Below are 26612 nucleotides of genomic sequence, written 5' to 3' on the forward strand. Positions count from 1 at the left end.
AGATCACCATCATTGCCAGACTGACTGTGCCTCCTCTGTGCAGTGTCAAGATCCTCCCTAAATGAGTGTGTAAGTTAACATTTTCATTATTTTATTCCCTTTGACAAGTATCACCGGTATTTACATTTACAACTACATATGTTCCTGTTTTCTGCTCTTCTTTTAAAGTCCTCAGCTATCCTGCTTCTGTGCTGCTTGCCACACATCAAACACTGGCCGGATGACAGGGAGGATCCACTCTGAAGTCACTGGACATGATGAGGATCATATGGGACTTTATAGTTTCACAGAAACGTTGTGCTCTTTGATTACAGGTTTTAAATGGACATAATGACTGCCTCTCTCTGATCAACAGGCTAAAGGATTGTTTTCATTGTTAGAGCTCTGTACAATGTATGCTTATTTAATATTTCATCACAGAGCAAACCTTTATTTATTTAACATATTTTTATTTTGTTTTACTGTTGAATTAACTGTGGGGATTTTTTTAAGTGGGCACTCAGGATGTCATATGACCAGAAATGTGGTAACTGGAATTCTACAGTATGTTAAAAAAAATCTGCTAAGAACAAAACACACACAAAAACCCCCAAGAGAACTCAAATTCGTTCCATGTAATCCAATCTAAAACATTTTAAACTGCTGAACAGCAACACAAACAGTGTTAAAGAAACAGTGTTAACAGAATAATTATGATGAGTTTGTACCAAAGTTTCAGGTCACATGGCACACCTAGTGTGTAGTGCGGGGTATCAGCTGGTAAGTATAGGTTTTTTCATATTTGTGTCCTTAGAGTTCAGATAGATAAAGCCTTGTGTATAATAATTAGTCATAACCACAACTCAAAGTCAGGGACTAACTAAATCTGTGACTTTGTGTCTGAGCCCAGGTTAAAACACTGTGTTAAAAGCATTTAGTGGCATGGCTGAACAATGCTGTAAACTAATGATACTTATTTATCCATGTTCACAAAAAGGACTAATGTGTTTATTTGATTATTTTATGTGTTAAACTGTGTTACCACCTTAGGCTTTCATTTGAGTTTACTCAAAAATCTCTATACAGTTCTCTTTTACCACTGTGTGGACACTGTTTACAATAAAACATAAAAAGAATGAGTAATAAAAGATGTGTAGACAGATCAGTAGATTAAGTAGACCAATAGAAACAGCTGTTCAGCCATGTTCTAAGAAACCAACACAATTTAAAAGGTTCAGGATTGTGGTTTTAAAAGTTGAATTTTCATGTATTTCATATGTTGCTTATTATTTTTATTTGGTTATTTAATTTAGTTATTTTTATTTATTCTCCTGTGAAGTGTTTAACAAAAATAGCTACTTTAATTTCAATTTTATTTGTTTATTATTTGGTAATTTGTTCTTTAAGAATCGAGTCTGTGCCAAAAACTAAAGTTGAACAGACACATGACAGGATCAGATTATTAACACCTTAAAACATTGCAAACGTCTCTTTTAAAATGATTTTTATTCTATTTCGAAAAAAACATTTGTTGAATTAATTTAAGTCCTTTTCAGAAAGAAGCTGTACAATATGACTTAAGATTTTTATGTTATTTTCTATGACATACAAAACAAATTGATGTACGTAATACCATTAAACATGATATACACATGTGTATATGTCTGAAAAACATTATGCTGTATATTAAAGCTTGTGTTTTCTCCAGAATGTTTGTTCATCTTTTCAGTTCAATTCAACAAATTTGTTTTTACATTTATTTTTATTATTTTTTTTATGAATTAGAGATTTATAATACATAATTCCACTCTTTAAGTGATTAGAAGAATATGAACTTTTGTTATTCATTCAGAGGTTTTCTGACTAAATTTTCTTTTGTCATTACTCATCTTTTTCTAATTTATATTTTAAACATGTTCAGCTATTTTCCAACTTCTTCTGTGTGAAAATCAGCTTTCAAAAGTTCTGCACATTTGTTTTCAGGTTAAAGATTCTGTATTTTCCAGCTAATTCAACATTTTTAGCTTAATATTCAGCAATTAATTCATTTCAGTGCATACATTCAGATTCAAGCATTCACACTGCAGTTTCTTCAGAAAATGCACTTTCTAGTTATTATTAGTGTGAATGCTTGTAAAAGCATTCACAGTATTGTTCTTCTAATCTTTATTCTATTTTATTATATATCCGTCGTTTTTTTTGTACTCTATCTCCTTCAAAACCGTTCAACTTAGAAAAACCATTCAAACACTGTTAGATTCCTCTTCTTTTGGACATGACTGCTTCTATTTTTCTCATTTTAACATTTATATTTTTAAAATTTTATTCAACTTTTTCAACAAAAATTTCCCATGTATTTCAATGGGGAGACCCTTCAAATTCTCCTTCAACTTACTCCTTTTTAAACTGTATCTACTTCAACATACGTTGACATAGAGCCACCATTCAAACTTTAAAACGAAGACAAGACATTCAACTATTCAACTTGTATTTATCTTTTCAATATCTATTATACTTTTTCTTCAGTTCCAGTTTAAGTTTCATGATGTTTTTCACCCGTTTCAGAGTTTATAATGGGTGTGTATGGGACGGAATGTTGGGGCTAGAGTGAGACAGCTCAACTGCTAGAGTGAGAGGAGCAAAAAAATTAATCTTAAAATCTTTTTAAAACTGCTGCTGTGTCCACAGCGTTTGCTCTACAGGTATGATTTTACCCTCAAAACGTAGCCATCGCTGTCCTCTTTCATCCAATGTGTTTACTATTGTCCTAGGTGTTATGGTTCTTTCATAAATGTCACCAATGCACAGCCTCCTCCTCCAACTCCTCCATAGACTCTAATGTTAAAATGGCTCAGAAGGTTCGTTTGAAAATCAGAAGAGCATGGTGTCTTTCCACTGTCACCACGTCCATATAATAAACTCCACAGGCATGAAAACTGAGAATTAGGTAGACTGGACATTGCTGCCGCTCACGGTGAAAGAATTTCGTCAATAGGACCTGTACTTTTCATTTGGGAAGCGATTTGTTTCGACCTGACTTTTCTGTTCATTTTAAGCAGCAAAAGTGAGGTGCATGTCTGTGCGTGTGTATGGAGCCATTGGGTGCAGTCACTATAGCAACCAGGCTCACACCTGCCTGCCTAACGAGCTCTGTCTCTCACTGTGCCAAGATTCATCTTAAACACTTCTCTTTCAACTGCTGCTGTGTCCACAGTGTTTGGTCTACAGCCATCATTTTACCCTCAAAACGAAGCCATCGTTGTTCTCTTTACAACACAGTGTCTTTCAAAGCTCAGAGATTTAAACTTTTAAAACTGTGTGGATCCAAGTGGAGGGATCACATTCTAGTCATTCAGTGATTCAAAGAATATGAACTTTTAATATTCATTCAGATGTTTTCTGACTCTAAATTTTCTTTTCTCATTACTTAGGTTTTTCTAATTTACATTTAAAACATTTTCAGCTATTTTCCAACTTCTTCTGTGTGAACATCAGGTTTCAAAAGTTCTGCACTTTTGTTTTCAGGTTAAAAACTCTGTATTTTCCAGCTCATTCAACATTTTTGGCTTAAAATTCAGCAATTAATTCATTTCAGTGCATACATTCAGATTCAAGCATTCACACTGCAGTTTCTTCAGAAAATGCACTTTCTAGTTATTATGTGAATGCTTTATTATTGTTGTTGTAATCTTTATTATTATTATTATTATTATTATATCATATTCCGTGCGTTTTTGTGCATCTATCTCCTTCAAAACCGTTCAACTTAGAAAAACCATTCAAACACCGTTAGATTCCTCTTCTTTTGGACATGACTGCTTCTATTTTTCTAATTTATAACATTTATATTTTTAAAATTTATTCAACTTTTTTCAACAAAAATTCCCATGTATTTCAATGGGGAGACCCTTCAAATCCTCATTCAACTCACTCATTTTTAACTGTATCTACTTCAACATACATTGACATAGAGCCACCATTCAAACTTTAAAACGAAGACAAGACATTCAACTATTCAACTTGTATTTATCTTTTCAATATCTATTATACTTTTTCTTCAGTTCCAGTTTAAGTTTCATGATGTTTTTTCAGCCGTTTCAGAGTTTATAATGGGTGTGTATGGGACGGAATGTTGGGGCTAGAGTGAGACAGCTGAACTGCTAGAGTGAGAGGAGCAAAAAAAAATTAATCTTAAAATATTTTTAAAACTGCTGCTGTGTCCACGGTGTTTGGTCTACAGGTATGATTTTACCCTCAAAACGTAGCCATCGCTGTCCTCTTTCATCCAATGTGTTTACTATTGTACTAGGTGTTATGGTTCTTTCATAAATGTCACCAATGCACAGCCTCCTCCCTCCAACTCCTCCATAGACTCTAATGTTAAAATGGCTCAGAAGGTTCGTTTGAAAATCAGAAGAGCATGGTGTTTTACACTGTCACCACGTCCATATAATAAACTCCACAGGCATGAAAACTGAGAATTAGGTAGACTGGACATTGCTGCCGCTCACGGTGAAAGAATTTTGTCAATAGGACTGTACTTTTCATTTGGGAGCGATTTGTTTCGGCCTGACTTTTCTGTTCATTTTAAGCAGCAAAAGTGAGGTGCATGTCTGTGTGCGTGTGTACTGAGCCATTGGGTGGAGTTACTATAGCAACCAGGCTCACACCTGCCTGCCTAACGAGCTCTGTCTCTCACTGTGCCAAGATTCATCTTAAACACTTCTCTTTCAACTGCTGCTGTGTCCACAGTGTTTGCTCTACAGCCATCATTTTACCCTCAAAACGAAGCCATCGTTGTTCTCTTTCCAACAGCATGTCTTTCAAAGCTCAGACATTTAAACTTTTTAAACTGTGTCGATCCAAGTGGAGGGATCACATTTTAGTCATTCAGTGATTCAAAGAATATGAACTTTTAATATTCATTCAGATGTTTTCTGACTCTAAATGTTCTTTTGTCATTACTCATCTTTTTCTAATTTACATTTTAAAAATTTTCAGCTCTTTTCCAACTTCTTCTGTGTGATTGTCAGCTTTTAGCAGTTCGGCACTTTTGATTTCAGGTGCAAATTTCTGTATTTTCATCTCATTCAACATTTTTAACTTAAAATTCAGCAATTAATTCATTTCAGTGCATACATTCAGATTCAAGCATTCACACTGCAGTTTCTTCAGAAAATGCACTTTCTAGTTATTATTATATTTTATTATTGTTCTTCTAATCTTTATTATTCGTTTTTTATAGTCTATCTCCTTCAAAAACCGTTCAACTTAGAAAAACCATTCAAACACCGTTAGATTCCTCTTCTTTTGGACATGACTGCTTCTATTTTTCTCATTTTTAACATTTATATTTTTAATTATTCAACTTTTTTCAACAAAAATTTCCCATGTATTTCAATGGGAGACCCTTCAAATCCTCATTCAACTTACTCAATTTTTAAACTGTATCTACTTCCACATACGTTGACATAGAGCCACCATTCAAACTTTAAAACGAAGACAAGACATTCAACTATTCAACTTGTATTTATCTTTTCAATATCTATTATACTTTTTCTTCAGTTCCAGTTTAAGTTTCATGATGTTTTTCAGCCGTTTCAGAGTTTATAATGGGTGTGTATGGGACGGAATGTTGGGGCTAGAGTGAGACAGCTCAACTGCTAGAGTGAGAGGAGCAAAAAATTAATCTTAAAATCTTTTTTAAAACTGCTGCTGTGTCCGTAGCGTTTGCTCTACAGGTATGATTTTACCCTCAAAACGTAGCCATCGCTGTCCTCTTTCATCCAATGTGTTTACTATTGTACTAGGTGTTATGGTTCTTTCATAAATGTCACCAATGCACAGCCTACTCCTCCAACTCTTCCATAGACTCTAATGTTAAAATGGCTCAGAAGGTTCGTTTGAAAATCAGAAGAGCATGGTGTCTTTCCACTGTCACCACGTCCATATAATAAACTCCACAGGCATGAAAACTCAGAATTCAGTAGACTAGACATTGCTGCACTCACGGTGAAAGAATTTTGTCAATACGACATGTACTTTTCATTTGGGAAGGATTTGTTTCGCCTGACTTTTCTGTTCATTTTAAGCAGCAAAAGTGAGGTGCATGTCTGTGTGTGTGTACTGAGCCATTGGGTGCAGTCACTATAGCAACCAGGCTCACACCTGCCTGCTTAACGATCTCTCTCTCACTCTGCCAAGGTTAAACCTAAAAATGTCTGCTGCATCTAAGCAGTTGTAGTAAGATTAACTTTTCAATAGGTACAATAAGACAGGTTTTGACAGGGTTTTGCCACAGATTAACAGTGTGTCAGTAGTTAGTATAGGCCAACTGAATAGAGCATTCTCATTGCCCTGTTAAATTCAAGTTGATTGTGTATTGGTGGACTTGTCTTCTCCACAGAGGTTTTTCAGATCTGGGCAGTTGGAGTCAGTTGATGACTTTAAAATAATCTTTTCTGACTGACTGATGTTAAAGCTCATCTACCTGTCTGTAGTTGATTTTCCCACATTTTAAATAATCTAATCTCATTTAATGTCTCTGTTTTTAGTCTGTATAGTTTATCTCCCCACTAATACACACAAAGTAGTCTTAAAATAAAACCCATAAAACAGTTCAAGATGACATACTTTTTATTTGCTCATATAATGCCAGTTGCCCTCTTTTTCCTGAGTATAAGCACTCATTGACATAAAGAGAAAAAGTACCAATTTGTATGCTGATGAGTCTTGTATGTTTTTCTATCTCTCTGTCTCTCACATACAGAGACTATGACAGAGAAATGTATATACTCATTATTGCTGTTCAAACTGATGCTCAAATTTCCAAGCACCACCTGAACGCCTCATCGGTCTTTAACCCATCACTGCACCAACTGTCGTCATTCCGCTTTGCTCTCTGCTGTGGTAAGTACAATACACTCAGTATAGCACTGTTTTATTTTTATGATGGTAAAAATACATGTTTGACATTTAAACTCACATATCAAGTCTTTTAAAGTTCAAACAGTTCAAAGAATAAAGAAAGCAAAAAAAGAATAACCTTCTATATCATTTATATAGGTTTGATGACTTTTGCTGTTAGCAGCAGTGCTAACGCTATACTAATGCTAGCTAACTAATGCTAGCTAACGCTAGTGCTAACACTAGCCTTAGCAGTTGTTAACTGACAAAAGAATATTCCTGTGATATTCCTGTGATATTGATTGGGGGTCAGTGAGACAAAAGTAACAAATGAGCTTTATTATTGCCATTGTGGCTCAGTTATAACACTAAGAGCGCTTTATGACTTTTGCTGTTAGTAGCAGTGCTAACGCTATCTTCAATGCTAACGCTAGCTTTAATGCTAACGCTAGCATCAATGCTAATGCTAGCATCAATGCTAACGCTACCTATAATGCTAACACTAGCCTTAGCAGTTGTTAACTGACAAAAAATATTATGTGATATTCCTGTGATATTTATTGGCGGTCAGTGAGACAAAAGTAACAAATGATTTTTATTATTGCCATTGTGGCTCAGTTTTAACAGTAAGACTGTTAGTGCTAGCAGCAGTGCTAACACTAACTGAAGTGCTAATGCTAGCAGGAATGCTAGCGCTAGCAGCAATGCTAACGACTAGTAACAGTCTAACAGTAGCCTTACATAAGTTACTTAAATCAAATACTTCAGTTAATTAGTTTGAATTATAAAATGGCTGCTGTATCAGCTGGGTGCTATATTACTCTATAATTACCCTGCTGACTATAAGTTCAGTGTATCATGTCATGTGGGTTTTGTATTTCTGTTAGTCTGATAACACTGTACAGACAACTAACATATTATTTCTCTTCTTACACTTTCAGGAACTTGACTGACATCTGTGCTTTGCCTGGTAGGTGTGCACATACTGTAAGAGAAGTAGACCAAAATAAAAAAAAATAATCTGACTAATATAAGCTGTAAAGTGATGGGTTCAAACTTTGTGCTAGACCTTTTAAACACATTTTTATAATAAATACACATAAGTTCAGCTTAACAATTGGGCTAAAATATTTTTTTCATACATTTTTGTAGTCACATTACATGTGATTAGTTAATGATTCAATCAATCATATTTATATTTTAAAATATTATTGCTGAATTTAATTAAATATTTATTCTTTTAAAAGTGCCCAATTATGCAACTTTTTGCACATGGCAGCCAACAACAGTTTAGCTTGAATATTTGTTTTGTCCTTTTCAGTAGTCACAATTAGTTTATACAATTACCATGTGATATCATTTTAATGAAATTTTTTTTTTTTCTTGTTTTTGTTCACAGTGTGCAGAAGAAGAACAAGGACCAGATCTCCAGTCTTCTCTCTCACATCCCAACCCCCAACCCCTCTATCCTCTGTCCTGCTCCACCTGTTGTCTCTGCCTTCTTTCCATCTGTATTTCACCCTGTGGTTTGTGAGAAATTTTGCCAAACCAAGAATCTTATTGCGGTTTGATTTCAAAACCGTGTCTCTCCTGCTCTGTCTGTTCTCTCTGCTAAATTTTCTCTCTACCTGTTTTTCACTCTTTGGCTTGCTGCTGAGAAATGCACAAGCCAATAAAGCAATAAAGAGTGCATATTTTGCCTCAACCTTTGAACAAACTGAACAAACAAAGAAAACTCTACGGTTTGATTTCAAAACCGTGTCTTTCCTGCTCTCTCTGTTCTCTCTGCTAAATTTTCTCTCTACCTGTTTTTCACTCTTTGGCTTGCTGCTGAGAAATGCACAAGCCAATAAAGCAATAAAGAGTGCATATTTTGCCTCAACCTTTGAACAAACTGAACAAAGAAAACTCTGCGGTTTGATTTCCAAGCCGTGTCTCTCCTGCTCTGCCTGTTCTCTCTGCTAAATTTTCTCTCTACCTGTTTTTCACTCTTGGCTTGCTGCTGAAAAATGCCAAGCCATTAAAGCAATAAAGAGTGCATATTGCCTCTACCTGAGAACAAACTGAACAAATAAAGAAAACTCTAATTCACGGTCTGATTGTGATTTCCCAGCCGTGTCTCTCCTGCTCTGTCTATTCTCTCTTCTAAATTTTCTCTCTACCTGTTTTTCATTCTGGACTTGCTGCTAAGTTGTGCCAAGCCTATAAAGAGAGTACATATTATTCTCTCGACTGACAAAAAAACTCAAACAAACAAAGACATCTGTTTCTGAGAAATAAAAACTGAAATATAAAGACAAAGACAACATCTCCTGGTGTGTGCCACTCTTATTTTTTGAATATATTTTCTAAAGACTAAGAAAACTTGCAGGTGTGTAAAAATGCCAAGGAAGCAGAAAAAGTCACAAGCTGCAAAACAACGCTGGAAGAAGTTCCATGAGTTTCACAGTGTACCAACATGTGAACAAGCTGAGTGTGATTTTCCTAAGGGCTCTGCAGAAGACAGTGTGTCTGCAAAGACCAATGCTGATGGTGTCAAACAGACAGGTCAACATGTTCCTGCACATGTACAACAGGTATCCTATGCTGATGCTGTAAAGACTGGATTGCAGCATGAATTTAATGAACATCGGGTAAACCGTGAGAGACCAACCTGAGGTGTCAAGTGCCCCACAGGTGGGTTATGCTGATTTGTTGAAAAGAGGCCATCACAGTGATGTGGCAGGACCATCTCATGCAGAAAGAGTGAACCTTGAAAACCAGCCCTCTGTAACACATGTCTGTGCATCTCACAGCCAGGCACATCCTAAATATGGAGACTCCAGAAACAGTCAGTGCACATGTAACTCAATCACATTTCTTGCTTTCCTTCATGAGAATGAAAACATAACTACAGCTGACCTTAATCTGGTCTTGGATAAAGGTGATGTGATGTACAAAGAGGCCAAGAAAAGATTCCCCAAGAGTATTCATTTGGCAACCGATGAGCTGCCAGACAAAGTTGATGCTCGCAGGTCTATGTATCATGTCGACATGACACAGCCTTCCCGGTATGGGACATTTTTAAGAACCTCCAGAGGAAGCAGTAGATACCTTTCTCAGCTTAGAAGCAGGACTGAGCTGCCTGTTGTCAGATGTGCAGTATGCCTTACTGATTATGAGTGGATTGTGTATCGCAGTGTTCAGATCCACATCAGGCAAATATGGTTTCTTTGATCCACACTCCAGAACAGCCAGTGGTCTTCCTCTACCACTACAGTCACGTGATCGTGGTACAGCTGTGATGCTGAAATTTACACTCCTCAGTGACATGATTAAGAGGCTCCAGGATTCTTATGAAGGGATGGAGATATCACCCTTCTTGTAACTATGAGCTGAAGCCTGTGCAGTTCTACAGTATGAGCACAGTCAACCTGAGTGATACCATCACAGACACAGTCTGCAGACCAACAGCTGCCACTGCTGTGGCACCTACTCACTCTGATACAACTGTTGATGAAGCAAACCCCTCTACTCAAGGAGAAACACAACCACTGATCTGACTGAGAACATCTTTTGTCAAATGTCCATTTGCACGCCACTGGTGAAACAAAAAGAAGTCCACATGACTCAATTCACATCATATGAAGATCAGAATGAACCTCCTAATATACCCACTGAAGAACTATGCAGTGAATTAAATTTCTTTCCATCAAATGATGCTTTTTCATGTCAATCAAATGCTGCAATAAAAATGTTGCTGCCTGTGATCTTTCTGATATAGTTTTAAAAACTGAAAAAAGTTAATAAACAACAAAGGCACAAAATGAAAAGAAGATTAATGGCATCAGAGAAACCCAGAAATCAGAGAAAAGAAAACCAAAAAGGAAAGAACGACAAAAGTACGCTTCAAATAAAGATTACAAAGAAAAGAAAAAATCTTGCACAAGCGAGGCATATAAAAACAATCCTGAAGTTAGACAGAAACAACAACAGTATGTTAAAAGACGTTACTGTGAGAATGGAGAATTCAGACAAAAACAACAACAGTATGTTAAAAGACGTTACTGTGAGAATGCAGAATTCAGACAGAAACAACAACAGTATGTTAAAAGACGTTACTGTGAGAATGCAGAATTCAGACAAAACAACAACAGTATGTTAAAAGACGTTACTGTGAGAATGCAGAATTCAGACTGAAACAACAACAGTATGTTAAAAGTCGTTACTGTGAGAATGCAGAATTCAGACAAAAACAACAACAGTATGTTAAAAGACGTTACTGTGAGAATGCTAAAGTTAGACAGAAACAAAAAAAACAATATATTAAAAGACGTTACTGTGAGAATACTGATTTCAGAGAGAGAAAGCTCGATCACTCAAAGGTATCGAAAAACAAGAATTCAGAGAGAGACACAGACAACTGATGAAACAACTAATGCGAGACAGGTATCAAAGTAATCTTGCATTCAGGATTATGCACAACATGAGATGTGCCATGAAAATAAAAAGGAAATACAGATGGGTGAACAGACAAACCCAAGAGAGTGACAACAGTGTGATCAACGAGGCCATATCTGTGTTCAAATCACAAATCAAAGTTGGACCATCATACCCATGTACTGTATGTTTCAAGGCTTCATTTCCAAACCAAGTGCGACCCTGCAGAAGGTCAAATTATGTCAAAAACCCACATGTGGTTGCAACATGTTTGACAGGAAAGTTTGTTCATGTTTGTGATGAAAACTGCAGAAATGAGCAGTGCAATGTGCCTGATGAGAGAAAGAGAGAGTGGATTTGTCACACCTGCCACAATCATCTTAAAAATGGATCCATGCCAGCACTTGCTGTTGCCAATAAACTGGATCTTGCTGATATTCCATCTGAATTGTCTGATCTCAACATACTGGAGAGACATCTCATAGCCAAGTGCATACCATTTGCCAAGATTATTCCTCTTCCCAAAGGCAGACAGAGAGCAATTAGAGGAAATGTGGTCTGTGTCCCATCAGAGGTACAGGAAACTGTTGAAGCATTGCCTCGATTGAGAATTAATTCTCAGGTGATTAGAGTTAAAACTGAAGAGACGCTTGTCTTATAAAGGTCATCAGCTGTTTCAGACTGTAAGCTGGTCTAAACTTGTGCAAGCACTGCATAAACTCAAGCAGATTCATCCACAGTATAAGGATGTGAGCATCAGAGATGATGCTGAGCTGTGTGATCCAACACTTCCTGATGAAGATGAGGAGGATGATGATGATGAAAACATGAATGAGGACGATTATGACGAGGCTGATTTAATGGAAATTGACAGCTGTGAGAAAAATGCACTGAGTGAAGCACAAAATAAAAATGAACAGAATATCGACATGTTACCCTGTGATGGTGAACAACCACGTGAACAGATGTCAGATGATTCAGAGCAAGCAGATGGACTGACTAATGGTGGTTTTGCACTCGAGTCCTGTTTGCAGCCCCCTGATGTGGCCGAGGAGATATTATGTTTCAGTGAAGGAATCTACTCTGTTGCTCCTGCAGAGAGAAACAATCCAATAAGTTTTTTCAAAACACCTAAACTGGAGGCCATGGCCTTCCCTGTGCAGTTTCCTACAGGCCAAAACACACTTGATGAAAGAAGGCTGATCAAAGTATCCCCCAGTGGGTATTTCAAATCAAGACTTTTCTGCACTGATGACCGTTTTGCCAAAGACACAAACTATTTGTTCTTTGCACAGTTTGTGACTGAAATACATTTGGCTACTTCCAGCATGACAATCCAGTTAAGGAAGGCAAAGCCTTTGACCAGAGATGGGAGAAAAATAACCTCAGGCATGTTACAAGATAAACATGAGGTGGAGAAACTGGTGCGAAATAAAGATGCAGTGAGATTCATGCAGCCTCTGAGAGGAACCCCAGCCTATTGGGAGAAAACAACAAGAGATCTTTTTGCCATGATCAGACAGTTGGGAACTCCCACGTTCTTTTGCACATTCTCAGCTGCTGAAATGCGCTGGCCTGAAGTGATTGAAGCAATAACAAGGCAGCAAGGTGAACAAGTGAATTTTGAAGGACTCGACTGGTCAGCAAAATGTGACATCCTGAGAAGCAATCCTGTCACAACAATGCGCATGTTTGACAAGAGAGTTGAAGCATTATTCAGAGATTTACTCTTATCTCCTGCAGAGCCACTTGGCAAAGTCATTGACTACTTTTACAGAGTGGAGTTTCAGCACAGAGGAAGCCCACACATACACTGCCTCCTGTGGGTAGAAGGTGCTCCTGTGTTTGAGGATGATGATGATCAAACTGTTGTTGATTTTATAAACAAATACATCACAGCTCAGCTGCCTGATCCACATAAACAACCTGAACTGTACAAGAAAGTTACAGAAGTGCAAAACACAGTAAGAACCACACAAAGACGTGCTTTAGGAGTTTAAACTCTGGGTGCCGTTTTGGTTTTCCCAAACCACCCTGCAATGAGACAATGATCACAAGACCCAGTGAGGATGATGAACTGGAGGTAGAAACAGCAAAGAACAAGCTCAGACCACTGAACCAGCTGCTGAATGAACCTGAAACTGCTTCCATGAGTTTAGAGCAGCTCTTGGCAAGATGCAAGTTGACACATGCAGAATATGAGAGATACCTGAATAAAATGAACACAAGGAGTACGATCATACTAAAGCGTGATCCAAAAGACTCTTGGATAAACAGCTATAATCCACATCTGCTTGAAGCCTGGAACAGTAATATCGACATAAGCTTTGTTCTAGATGCTTTTGGCGCTGCAAATTATTTAATGAAATATATATCAAAAAAGAGGGTGGGCTATCTGAGTACCTGAAAACTGTCATTGAGAACTCCCATAAAGACAGTGTAAATGAGTGCGATGAAATGAGAGCCGTCATGCAGGCATATTCAAAGAAGCGAGAGATCAGTGCACAGGAGTGTGTTGCTCGTGCATGTGGTCTTCACATGAAGCAATGTTCACGTGCTGTAATATTCATACCAACTGATGATAATCCAGTGAAAATGAGTCGTCCCCTGTCAGTTCTGGACAACACAACACCTGAGTCTTCCAATGTTTGGATGACATCTTTGAATGACAAATATAAAGCCAGACCTGAAACACCAGAGTATGAGGAGATGTGCATGGCAGACTTTGCTGCTACTTGCAGGATTGTCTATGGCCAACAGACAAAAGGTAAAGATGTTTTGCCCTTCTCAATGAGATGGGATTTGTGCAAAGGCGCAAAAACGATAAGCCTGCTATCATCAGATTTCACCGCTGCTCACAAGAAAAACATCCAGAGCAATATTATGGAAGACTGCTTAAACTGTACCTTCCTCATCGTTCAGACAACGAACTGAAAACACCATCTTTGCCAACCTATCAGGCTTTCTATGGTGCTGGCTGTGTACAGCTACCAGGTACTGACCGTCTTGAGTACGTGCAACACATTGTCAAAAGAAACAGAGAAAATATGAGAAAAACAGTGAGGAGATCGAGACCGCTGTTGAGGAATATGAGCAGAACAGAGGTGTGACTGACGAATGGTGTAATCTGGCACCTGAATCAGATCTCGTAAGGTTGCCACTTGTTGAACAAGAAAGAGAGCGAGACAATGAAAATGAACAGGAAGATGTGCCCGACTACAGCCGTCAGGCTGATGCTTCAACAGAAGTCAGAGCCATCAGGGAACCCCCTGCTATTGATCCCACTTTGTTACGTCAGATGTTTCAGAATCTAAATAAGAAGCAAGCCTGCATATTTTATGCAGTTAGAGACTGGTGCATTAAAAGAGTCTGTGCTCTAAATCCGGAGCAGTTTTTCTTTTATATTAATGGTGGTGCTGGAACAGGAAAATCACATCTTATCAAATGCATCTACTCAGAAGCATCTAAGATACTGAGCAAAGTGCCCAGATATGCAGACGACGTTGACATATCAAAACCCACTGTCCTGTTAACTGCTTTCACTGGGACTGCAGCATTTAACATTTCTGGAACAACACTGCATTCTCTACTCAAGCTCCCTAGAAGCTTAAAACCTCCCATTCAGGGACTTGGCAATCAGCTGGATGAAGTCAGATCAGAACTTTTGAATGCTGAAATAATCGTCATTGACGAAGTGTCTATGGTGTCAAGACATCTCTTTGCATATGTAGATGCAAGACTCAAACAGATCAAAGGGACTCGGAGACCCTTTGGAGGCATGTCAGTCATTGCTGTTGGAGACTTCTATCAGCTACCCCAGTGCGACAGTCAAAACCTCTCTGTGTGCACGACCCGTCCGAGATCGACCTGTGGCGGGAGCATTTTCAGATGATCACTCTGACTGAGATTATGCGTCAGAAAGATGATGTTGTCTTTGCTGAGATGCTGAACAGAATCCGTGTGAAAGGAAAGTTGGATGTGCTTTATGAAGCAGATAGAAATTTGTTGTCACAGGCCATAACTGAACCAGCCCGTTGTCCGACTGATGCGTTGCACATTTTGCAACTAACAAAGAAGTGGATGCACACAACTCTGCAACACTGGGTCTGCTCCATACTCATATCATTGACATCCATGCAGATGATTATAGAAAGGATCCTAGAACTGGCAGAATGGCACTTCAAGACAGACCATTCAAAGGAGGTAAAACGAGTTACCAGACACACTGAAAGTTGCAGAAGGAGCTCGTGTCATGCTCACCAGAAACATTGACATACAAAATGGTTTGGTTAATGGAGCTTTTGGAAAACTACTTAGAGTAGTTTACTCTGAAAATGACCAACACATCATCAAGCTTGGACTTAAAATGGATAATGAGACATCTGAAAGAATAACCGCACACCAGCAGACAACATGGTGTACATTGAGAGAGCAGAGGAGAATCTGAAGCAGAAAGGAGTGGTACGAAGACAGTTCCCAGTGAAGCTGGCCTTTGCATGTACAATACATAAGGTACAGGGTATGACAACCACATCAGCTGTTGTCTCTCTTAAGAGCATTTTTGAGCCCGGCATGGCCTACGTAGCTGTCAGTAGAGTGACGCTCTCAGTGGACTGTATCTTCTTGATATGGAGGAGAAAAAAATATTCACCAATCCAGAAATCACTGCAGCGCTTGAGAACATGAGACAAGCCAACCTTGATGACATGATGCCTCTTCTACACGTGAGACAAACACTGAGCAGGTCAGAGGTTTTCACCATTGTTCATCATAATACAGAGGGACTGCCAGCTCACATTAATGACATCAAGAGTCACCATGAATTGTGTCTAGCAGATGTTTTGTGCCTAACAGAAACACACCTGCGGGGCTCTTTTGTCGCAGAGAGTCTCCACTTGAAAATTACAATTTGTTCAAACGCAACAGACACCTGTCCTACACAAACTTTCCCCAGATGGCAAACAGAAGTGGTGGTGGAGTTGCTGTTTATGTGAAGAGTGACATTCAAGTGCATGAAAAACAGTACATCCATAATGTAACTGACCTTGAATTTCTGGCTTTAAAGGTTGAAGCACCAGTCAGTGCTCTGATTGCAGTTGTGTACAGACCTCCAGACTACACTCTGAGGCCATTCCTGAAAAACCTGGTAAGCCTATTAGACTCATTAGAGATCATGGACTGTCGTCCCATCATAGTGTGTGGTGATTTTAATGAGAATGTTTTATCCATTGCAAACAAACCAATCCTGGAGCTGTTTGAGTCTAGGGATACGCACAGGTCATCACTGCCCCTACCACAGAGAAGAACACACTGCTTGACCTAATTTTCATTTCTCAGCCAGAGCGATGTCTCCATTCTGGAGTCATGAAGACCTACCATAGTTACCATGACCCTGTATACTGTGTATTGTCCTGTGATGATTCATGATCTAGATCTTTGACTACAGTAAGTAATTTCTATATTTTTGAATGACTTAAGAAAGTAGAGCGATATTTAAAAGTTGACTTAAGAAAAAATGCCCTGCATTGCAATATAATGTTTGAATTGTCTACATAAAATACAATTAAATGAATTAAGTAATGATATCAGTAAAAGATGACAATTTTATGTATTACAGAAAATCTAAAAATCAGAAATCTATGAATGTCAGAAAAATCAAATATAGTAGTTTAAAACAAACAGTGTAGGCATATCCTCTCTGCAGCCAGGCTTCAAAATCCTGCCAGGCTGCCCCAGTCTCACTGTGGCTGGGAGGGAGGGGAGGGTGGACCAGAGGATTGCCCACACAGCAAATAAATGTTCAACAGCTTCTTCATTGTTTCTGAGAGAACAACACAGACTAAAGGTTGCTTTTTAAAAAAAAAAAAATAAATAAAAAAAAAATCTAATTACAGCAATAATGACAGTTAAGCCAGTTTATCTGTGCCTCTATTTTGAAATAATATTTACAAAAATGTTATTGATTTCAGTTTGTTATAATCTTTAAACTTGTTCAAAAGTATATCATTATATTTTTGGACAAATCTTTCAATGAAACATACATTTTTATGAGCTTTTATCATGTTTCAGCCAGTGCATTTATCAGGGTGGGTCTGGGTCTGGGATGATAAATGCACTGGCTGATAACTGCACATTTCTGGCCAAAATGTTTCAGCAGTGTTACATATGTACTACATATGTTAAACTTGCTTTTTGTTACCAGTTGATACCCTACATTTGTATAGACATTGGGTGGTGTGAGGCTGGGGAGTTGAGTGGAGTGGGTAGGTGGGAGTTGAATGTGGGGGGGTACGGTGGGAGGTTGTTAGGTTTCTTTTTTTTTTTTTTTTTTTTTTTTGTTAAGAGAGACACAGTCCTCCTGTGTCTTCTCCAAGCTTCACATGTAAAATCCAACAGTGTGAAGCACATAGCAGCCAGAAACTGTAATGCCACAGATCAGAGAGGCTTCATCATCACCATCTTCGCCGCACGTCGATCAGAGCATGAGACTTCACATCTGGAGCACAGGAGAGATTCTGTGATAAGTCCTCCTTCTAGCTTGTCCCACAAGCAGTCGGTGAGATTTACTCACAACAAAAAGGGTTAATGACATTATTTTCATGAAAACATGTATTAATTCTTTGTAAAGTGTTTAAATTGTGTTTTCACTTGACCTTAGGAGTGTTATTTTGAGTGTATTTTAATATCTGTACTCAGGTGTTTCCCTCTGTGATCCATCCCCTTCAGAGCTGAGACACTCAGGACTGAACAGACTGCACAGTTTCTGTGACTGAGCCTCCAAAACATCATCTTCTTTGAAACCACACATGATAGAAGGGCTTTATATTTGCAGCAGCACTACTAAAGGTATTCAGTTTATTACAGGATGTGTTTGTTTCTTAGGACCAGCTCTAAGTGCACACTACCTAACATATACACCTTTCTGTTCATTACAAACCAACTACTCTGGATCATATGGCCAGTCGGCAGGAATGTTGCTGCAGGAAAACATCCCTGCAGATCACCATCATTGTCAGACTGACTGTGCCTCCTCTGTGCAGTGTCAAGATCCTCCCTAAATGAGTGTGTAATTTCATTATTTTATTCCCTTTGACAAGACAAGTATCACTGATATTTACATTTACAACTACATATGTTCCTGTTTCTGCTCTTCTTTTAAAGTCCTCAGCTATCCTGCTTCTGTGCTGCTTGCCACACATCAAACACTGGCCGGATGACAGGGAGGATCCACTCTGAAGTCACTGGACATGATGAGGATCATATGGGACTTTATAGTTTCAAAGAAATGTTGTGCTCTTTGATTACAGGTTTTAAATGGACATAATGACTGCCTCTCTCTGATCTGACAGGCTAAAGGATTGTTTTCATTGTTAGTGCTCTGTACAGTGTATGCTTATTTAATATTTCATCACAGAGCAAACCTTTATTTATTTAACATATTTTTATTTTGTTTTAATGTTGAATTAACTGTGGGGATTTTTTTTAAGTGGGCACTCGGGATGTCATATGACCAGAAATGTGGTAACTGTAATTCAACAGTATGTAAAGAAAGAATCTGCTAAGAACAAAACACACACAAAAACCCCAAAGAGAACTCAAATTCGTTCCATGTAATCCAATCTAAAACATTTTAAACTGCTGAACAGCAACACAAACAGTGTTAAAGAAACAGTGTTAACAGAATAATTATGATGAGTTTGTACCAAAGTTTCAGGTCACATGGCACACCTAGTGTGTAGTGTGGGGTATCAGCTGGTAAGTATAGGTTTTTCATATTTGTGTCCTTAGAGTTCAGATAGATAAAGCCTTGTGTATAATAATTAGTCATAACCACAACTCAAAGTCAGGGACTAACTAAATTTGGGACTTCGTGTCTGAGCCCAGGTTTAAACACACAGTGTTAAAAAGCATTTAGTGGCATGGCTGAACAATGCTGTAAACTAATGATACTTATTTATCCATGTTCACAAAAAGGACTAATGTGTTCATTTGATTATTTGTATGTGTTAAACTGTGTCACCACCTTAGGCTTTCGTTTGAGTTCACTCAAAAATCTCTATACAGTTCTCTTTTACCACTGTGTGGACACTGTTTACAATAAAACATAAAAAGAATGAGTAATAAAAAGATGTGTGACAGACAGATCAGTAGATTCAGTAGACCAATATTAACAGCTGTTCAGCCATGTTCTAAGAAACAAACACAATTTAAAGGTTCAGGATTGTGGTTTTAAAAGTCGAATTTTCATGTATTTCATATGTTGCTTATTATTTTTATTTGGTTATTTAATTTAGTTATTTTTATTTATTCTCCTGTGAAGTGTTTAACAAAAAAAGCTACTTTAATTTCAATTTTATTTGTTTATTATTTGGTAATTTGTTCTTTAAGAATCGAGTCTGTGCCAAAACTAAAGTTGAACAGACACATGACAGGATCAGATTATTAACACCTTAAAACATTGCAAACGTCTCTTTTTAAAATGATTTTTATTCTATTTCGAAAAAAAAAAAATTTGTTGAATTAATTTAAGTCCTTTTCAGAAAGAAGCTGTACAATATGACTTAAGATTTTTATGTTATTTTCTATGATATACAAAACAAATGGATGTATGTAATACCATTAAACATGATATACACATGTGTATATGTCTGAAAAACATTATGCTGTATATTAAAGCTTGTATTTTCTCCAGCATGTTTGTTCATCTTTTCAGTTCAATTCAACAAATTTGTTTTACATATTATTTTTTTTTTTTTATGAATTAGAGATTTATAATACATAATTCCACTCTTTAAGTGATTAGAAGAATATGAACTTTTGTTATTCATTCAGAGGTTTTCTGACTAAATTTTCTTTTGTCATTACTCATCTTTTTCTAATTTATATTTTAAACATGTTCAGCTATTTTCCAACTTCTTCTGTGTGAAAACCAGCTTTCAAAAGTTCTGCACTTTTGTTTTCAGGTTAAAAATTCTGTATTTTCCAGCTAATTCAACATTTTTAGCTTAATATTCAGTAATGATTTCATTTCAGTGCATACATTCAGATTCAAGCATTCACACTGCAGTTTCTTCAGAAAATGCACTTTCTAGTCTTTATTAGTGTGAATGCTTGTAAAAGCATTCACAGTATTGTTCTTCTAATCTTTATTAGTGTGAATGCTTGTAAAAGCATTCACAGTATTGTTGTTGTAATCTTTATTATTCTATTTTATTATAGATTCCGTACGTTTTTTGTACTCTATCTCCTTCAAAACCGTTCAACTTAGAAAACCATTCAAACACCATTAGATTCCTCTTCTTTAGGACATGACTGCTTCTATTTTTCTCATTTTTAACATTTATATTTTTAATTTTATTCAACTTTTTTCAACAAAAATTTCCCATGTATTTCAATGGGGAGAACCTTCAAATTCTCATTCAACTTACTCCTCTTCAAACTGTATCTACTTCCACATACGTTAACATAGAACCACCATTCAAACTTTAAAACGAAGACAAGACGTTCAATTATTCAACTTGTATTTATCTTTTCAATATCTGTTATACTTTTCTTCAGTTCCAGTTTAAGTTTCATGATGTTTTTTAAGCCATTTCAGAGTTTATAATGGGTGTGTATGGGACGGAATGTTGGGGCTAGAGTGAGACAGCTCAACTGCTAGAGTGAGAGGAGCGAAAAAATTAATCTTAAAATATTTTTTAAAACTGCTGCTGTGTCCACGGTGTTTGCTCTACAGGTATGATTTTACCCTCAAAACGTAGCCATCGCTGTCCTCTTTCATCCAATGTGTTTACTATTGTACTAGGTGTTATGGTTCTTTCATAAATGTCACCAAAGCACAGCCTCCTCCCTCCAACTCCTCCATAGACTCTAATGTTAAAATGGCTCAGAAGGTTCGTTTGAAAATCAGAAGAGCATGGTGTTTTTACACTGTCACCACGTCCATATAATAAACTCCACAGGCATGAAAACTGAGAATTAGGTAGACTGGACATTGCTGCCACTCACGGTGAAAGAATTTCGTCAATAGGACCTGTACTTTTCATTTGGGAAGGATTTGTTTGGGCCTGACTTTTCTGTTCATTTTAAGCAGCAAAAGTGAGGTGCATGTCTGTGTGCGTGTGTATGGAGCCACTGGGTGCAGTCACTATAGCAACCAGGCTCACACCTGCCTGCCTAATGAGCTCTCTCTCACTCACTGTGCCAAGATTCATCTTAAACACTTCTCTTTCAACTGCTGCTGTGTCCACAGTGTTTGCTCTACAGACATCATTTTACCCTCAAAACGTCGCCATCGTTTCTTCTCTTTCCAACACTGTCTTTCAAAGCTCAGAGATGTAAAGCTTTAAAACTGTGTGGATCCAAGTGGAGGGATCACATTTTAGTCATTCAGTGATTCAAAGAATATGAACTTTTAATATTCATTCAGATGTTTTCTGACTCTAAATTTTCTTTTCTCATTACTTAGGTTTTTCTAATTTACATTTAAAACATTTTCAGCTATTTTCCAACTTCTTCTCTGTGCTTGTCAGCTTTTAGCAGTTCAGCACTTTGGTTTTCAGGTGCAAATTTCTTTATTTTTCATCTCATTCAACATTTTTAACTTAAAATTCAGCAATTAATTCTTTTCAGTGCATATATTCAGATTCAAGCATTCACACTGCAGTTTCTTCAGAAAATGCACTTTCTAGTTATATTTTATTATAGATTCCGTGCGTTTTTTTACTGTATCTCCTTCAAAACCGTTCAACTTAGAAAACTATTCAAACACCATTAGATTCCTCTTCTTTTGGACATGACTGCTTCTATTTTTCTCATTTTTAACATTTATATTTTTAATTTTATTCAACTTTTTTCAACAAAAATTTCCCATGTATTTCAATGGGGAGACCCTTCAAATTCTCATTCAACTCACTCCTCTTTAAACTGTATCTACTTCAACATACGTTGACATAGAGCTACCATTCAAACTTTAAAACGAAGACAAGACATTCAACTATTCAACTTGTATTTATCTTTTCAATATCTGTTATACTTTTTCTTCAGTTCCAGTTTAAGTTTCATGATGTTTTTTCACCCATTTCAGAGTTTATAATGGGTGTGTATGGGACGGAATGTTGGGGCTAGAGTGAGACAGCTGAACTGCTAGAGTGAGAGGAGCAAAAAAATAAATCTTAAAATATTTTTTAAAACTGCTGCTGTGTCCACAGCGTTTGATCTACAGGTATGATTTTACCCTCAAAACGTAGCCATCGCTGTCCTCTTTCATCCAATGTGTTTACTATTGTACTAGGTGTTATGGTTCTTTCATAAATGTCACCAAAGCACAGCCTCCTCCCTCCAACTCCTCCATAGACTCCAATGTTAAAGTGGCTCAGAAAGTTCCTTTGAAAATCAGAAGAGCAGGCTGTCTTTACACTGTCACCACGTCCATATAATAAACTCCACAGGCATGAAAACTGAGAATTAGGTAGACTAGACATTGCTGCCGCTCACGGTGAAAGAATTTTGTCAATACGACATGTACTTTTCATTTGGGAAGGATTTGTTTGGGGCTGACTTTTCTGTTCATTTTAAGCAGCAAAAGTGAGGTGCATGTCTGTGTGTGTGTGTATGGAGCCCTGGCTCAGTCACTATAGCAACCAGGCTCACACCTGCCTGCCTAACGAGCTCTCTCTCACTCTGCCAAGATTCATCTTGAACACTTCTCTTTCAACAGCTGCTGTGTCCACAGTGTTTGCTCTACAGCCATCATTTTACCCTCAAAATGAAGCCATCGTTCTTCTCTTTCCAACAGCGTGTCTTTCAAAGCTCAGAGATGTAAACCTTTAAAACTGTGTGGATCCAAGTGGAGGGACCACATTTTAGTCATTCAGTGATTCAAAGAATATGAACTTTTAATATTCATTCAGATGTTTTCTGACTCTAAATAGTCTTTTCTCATTTTTTAGGTTTTTCTAATTTACATTTAAAACATTTTCAGCTGTTTTCTAACTTCTTCTCTGTGGATGGCAGCTTTTAGCAGTTCAGCTTTTTTGTTTTCAGGTGAAAATTTCTGTATTTTTCATCTCATTCAACATTTTTAACTTAAAATTCAGCAATTAATTCATTTCAGCGCATATATTCAGATTCAAGCATTCACACTGCAGTTTCTTCAGAAAATGCACTTTCTAGTTATTATTATTAGTGTGAATGCTTGTAAAAGCATTCACAGTATTGTTCTTCTAATCTTTATTATTATTATTATATTTTATTATATATTCCGTACGTTTTTTGTAGTCTATCTCCTTCAAAACCGTTCAACTTAGAAAAACCATTCAAACACCATTAGATTCCTCTTCTTTTGGACACGACTGCTTCTATTTTTCTCATTTTTAACATTTATATTTTTAATTTTATTCAACTTTTTTCAACAAAAATTTCCCATGTATTTCAATGGGGAGACCCTTCAAATCCTCATTCAACTTACTCATTTTTAAACTCCTACTACTTCCACATACGTTGACATAGAGCCACCATTCAAACTTTAAAACGAAGACAAGACATTCAACTATTCAACTTGTATTTATCTTTTCAATATCTATTATACTTTTCTTCAGTTCCAGTTTAAGTTTCATGATGTTTTTTCACCCGTTTCAGAGATTATAATGGGTGTGTATGGGACGAAATGTTGCCGCTAGAGTGAGACAGCTCAACTGCCAGAGTGAGAGGAGCGAAAAAATAATCTTAAAATATTTTTTAAAACTGCTGCTGTGTCCACAGCGTTTGCTCTACAGGTATGATTTTACCCTCAAAACGTAGCCATCGCTGTCCTCTTTCATCCAATGTGTTTACTATTGTACTAGGTGTTATGGTTCTTTCATAAATGTCACCAATGCACAGCCTCCTCCTCCAACTCCTCCATAGACTCTAATGTTAAAATGGCTCAGAAGGTTCGTTTGAAAACCAGAAGTACAGGCTGTCTTTACACTGTCACCACGTCCATATAATAAACTCCACAAGCATGAAAACTGAGAATTAGGTAGACTGGACATTGCTGTCGCTCACGGTGAAAGAATTTTGTCAATAGGAGCTGTACTTTTCATTTGGGAGCGATTTGTTTCGACCTGACTTTTCTGTTCATTTTAAGCAGCAAAAGTGAGGTGCATGTCTGTGTGCGTGTGTGGGAGCCATTGGGTGCAGTCACTATAGCAACCAGGCTCACACCTGCCTGCCTAACGAGCTCTGTCTCTCACTCTGCCAAGATTCATCTTAAACACTTCTCTTTCAACTGCTGCTGTGTCCACAGTGTTTGCTCTACAGCCATCATTTTACCCTCAAAACGTTGCCATCGTTCTTCTCTTTCCAACACAGTGTCTTTCAAAGCTCAGAGATTTAAATCTTTACAACTGTGTGGATCCAAGTGGAGGGATCACATTTTAGTCATTCAGTGATTCAAAGAATATGAACTTTTAATATTTATTCAGATGTTTTCTGACTCTAAATTGTCTTTTCTCATTTCTTATGTTTTTCTAATTTACAATTAAAACATTTTCAGCTATTTTCCAACTTCTTCTCAGTGGATGTCAGCTATCAGCAGTTCAGCACTTTTGTTTTCAGGTGAAAATTTCTGTATTTTTTCATCTCATTCAACATTTTTAACTTAAAATTCAGCAATTAATTTATTTCTGTGCATACATTCAGATTCAAGCATTCACACTGCAGTTTCTTCAGAAAATGCACTTTCTAGTTATTATATTTTATTATATATTCCGTGACGCTTTTTTGTAGTCCTACTCCTTCAAAACCGTTCAACTTAGAAAAACCATTCAAACACCGTTAGATTCCTCTTCTTTTGGACACGACTGCTTCTATTTTTCTCATTTTTAACATTTATATTTTTAATTTTATTCAACTTTTTCAACAAAAATTTCCCATGTATTTCAATGGGGAGACCCTTCAAATCCTCATTCAACTTACTCATTTTTAAACTCCTACTACTTCCACATACGTTGACATAGAGCCACCATTCAAACTTTAAAACGAAGACAAGACATTCAACTATTCAACTTGTATTTATCTTTTCAATATCTATTATACTTTTCTTCAGTTCCAGTTTAAGTTTCATGATGATTTTTCAGCCGTTTCAGAGTTCGTAATGGGTGTGTATGGGACGGAATGTTGCCGCTAGAGTGAGACAGCTGAACTGCTAGAGTGAGAGGAGCAAAAAATTAATCTTAAAATATTTTTAAAACTGCTGCTGTGTCCGCAGTGTTTGCTCTACAGGTATGATTTTACCCTCAAAACGTAGCCATCGCTGTCCTCTTTCATCCAATGTGTTTACTATTGTACTAGGTGTTATGGTTCTTTCATAAATGTCACCAAAGCACAGCCTCCTCCTCCAACTTCTCCATAGACTCTAATGTTAAAATGGCTCAGAAGGTTCGTTTGAAAATCAGAAGAGCATGGTGTTTTTACACTGTCACCACATCCATATAATAAACTCCACAGGCATGAAAACTGAGAATTAGGTAGACTGGACATTGCTGCTGCTCACGGTGAAAGAATTTCGTCAATAGGACCTGTACTTTTCATTTGGGAAGGATTTGTTTGGGCCTGACTTTTCTGTTCATTTTAAGCAGCAAAAGTGAGGTGCATGTCTGTGTGCGTGTGTATGGAGCCATTGGGTGCAGTCACTATAGCAACCAGGCTCACACCTGCCTGCCTAACGAGCTCTGTCTCTCACTGTGCCAAGATTCATCTTAAACACTTCTCTTTCAACTGCAGCTGTGTCCACAGTGTTTGCTCTACAGCCATCATTTTACCCTCAAAACATCACCAATGTTGTTCTCTTTCCAACATCGTGTCTTTAAAAGCTCAGAAATGTAAACTTTTTAAACTGTGTGGATCCAAGTGGAGGGATCACATTTTAGTCATTCAGTGATTCAAAGAATATGAACTTTTAATATTCATTCAGAGGTTTTCTGACTCTAAATTTTCTTTTGTCAACACTCATCTTTTTCTAATTTACATTTTAAACATTTTCAGCTATTTTCCAACTTCTCTGTGGTTGTCAGCTTTTAGCAGTTCAGCACTTTTGTTTTCAGATGGAAATTTCTGTATTTTCATCTCATTCAACATTTTTAACTTAAAATTCAGCAATTAATTCATTTCAGTGCATACATTCAGATTCAAGCATTCACACTGCAGTTTCTTCAGAAAATGCACTTTCTAGTTATTATTATATTTTATTATATATATCCGTGACGTTTTTTGTACTGTATCTCCTTCAAAACCGTTCAACTTAGAAAAACCATTCAAACACCGTT

General features: G+C 37.1%; 2 long non-coding RNA genes across 2 annotated transcripts; both read left to right on the top strand.

Annotated features, from left to right (window-relative positions):
• The first annotated feature begins 6859 nt into the window (after window positions 1-6859).
• LOC120443384 lies at window positions 6860-8590 on the top strand. Its single transcript, XR_005615401.1, has 3 exons — window positions 6860-6888; window positions 7827-7855; window positions 8285-8590. It is a non-coding gene; the product is annotated as an uncharacterized LOC120443384 (long non-coding RNA).
• A 9506-nt stretch (window positions 8591-18096) lies between these two features.
• LOC120443383 lies at window positions 18097-18646 on the top strand. The gene is made up of 3 exons (XR_005615400.1): window positions 18097-18150; window positions 18267-18370; window positions 18466-18646. It is a non-coding gene; the product is annotated as an uncharacterized LOC120443383 (long non-coding RNA).
• The last annotated feature ends 7966 nt before the right edge of the window (window positions 18647-26612 follow it).

This window comes from Oreochromis aureus, linkage group 13, assembly GCF_013358895.1.
Source record: "Oreochromis aureus strain Israel breed Guangdong linkage group 13, ZZ_aureus, whole genome shotgun sequence".
In the NCBI taxonomy this organism is placed as follows: Eukaryota; Metazoa; Chordata; class Actinopteri; order Cichliformes; family Cichlidae; genus Oreochromis; species Oreochromis aureus.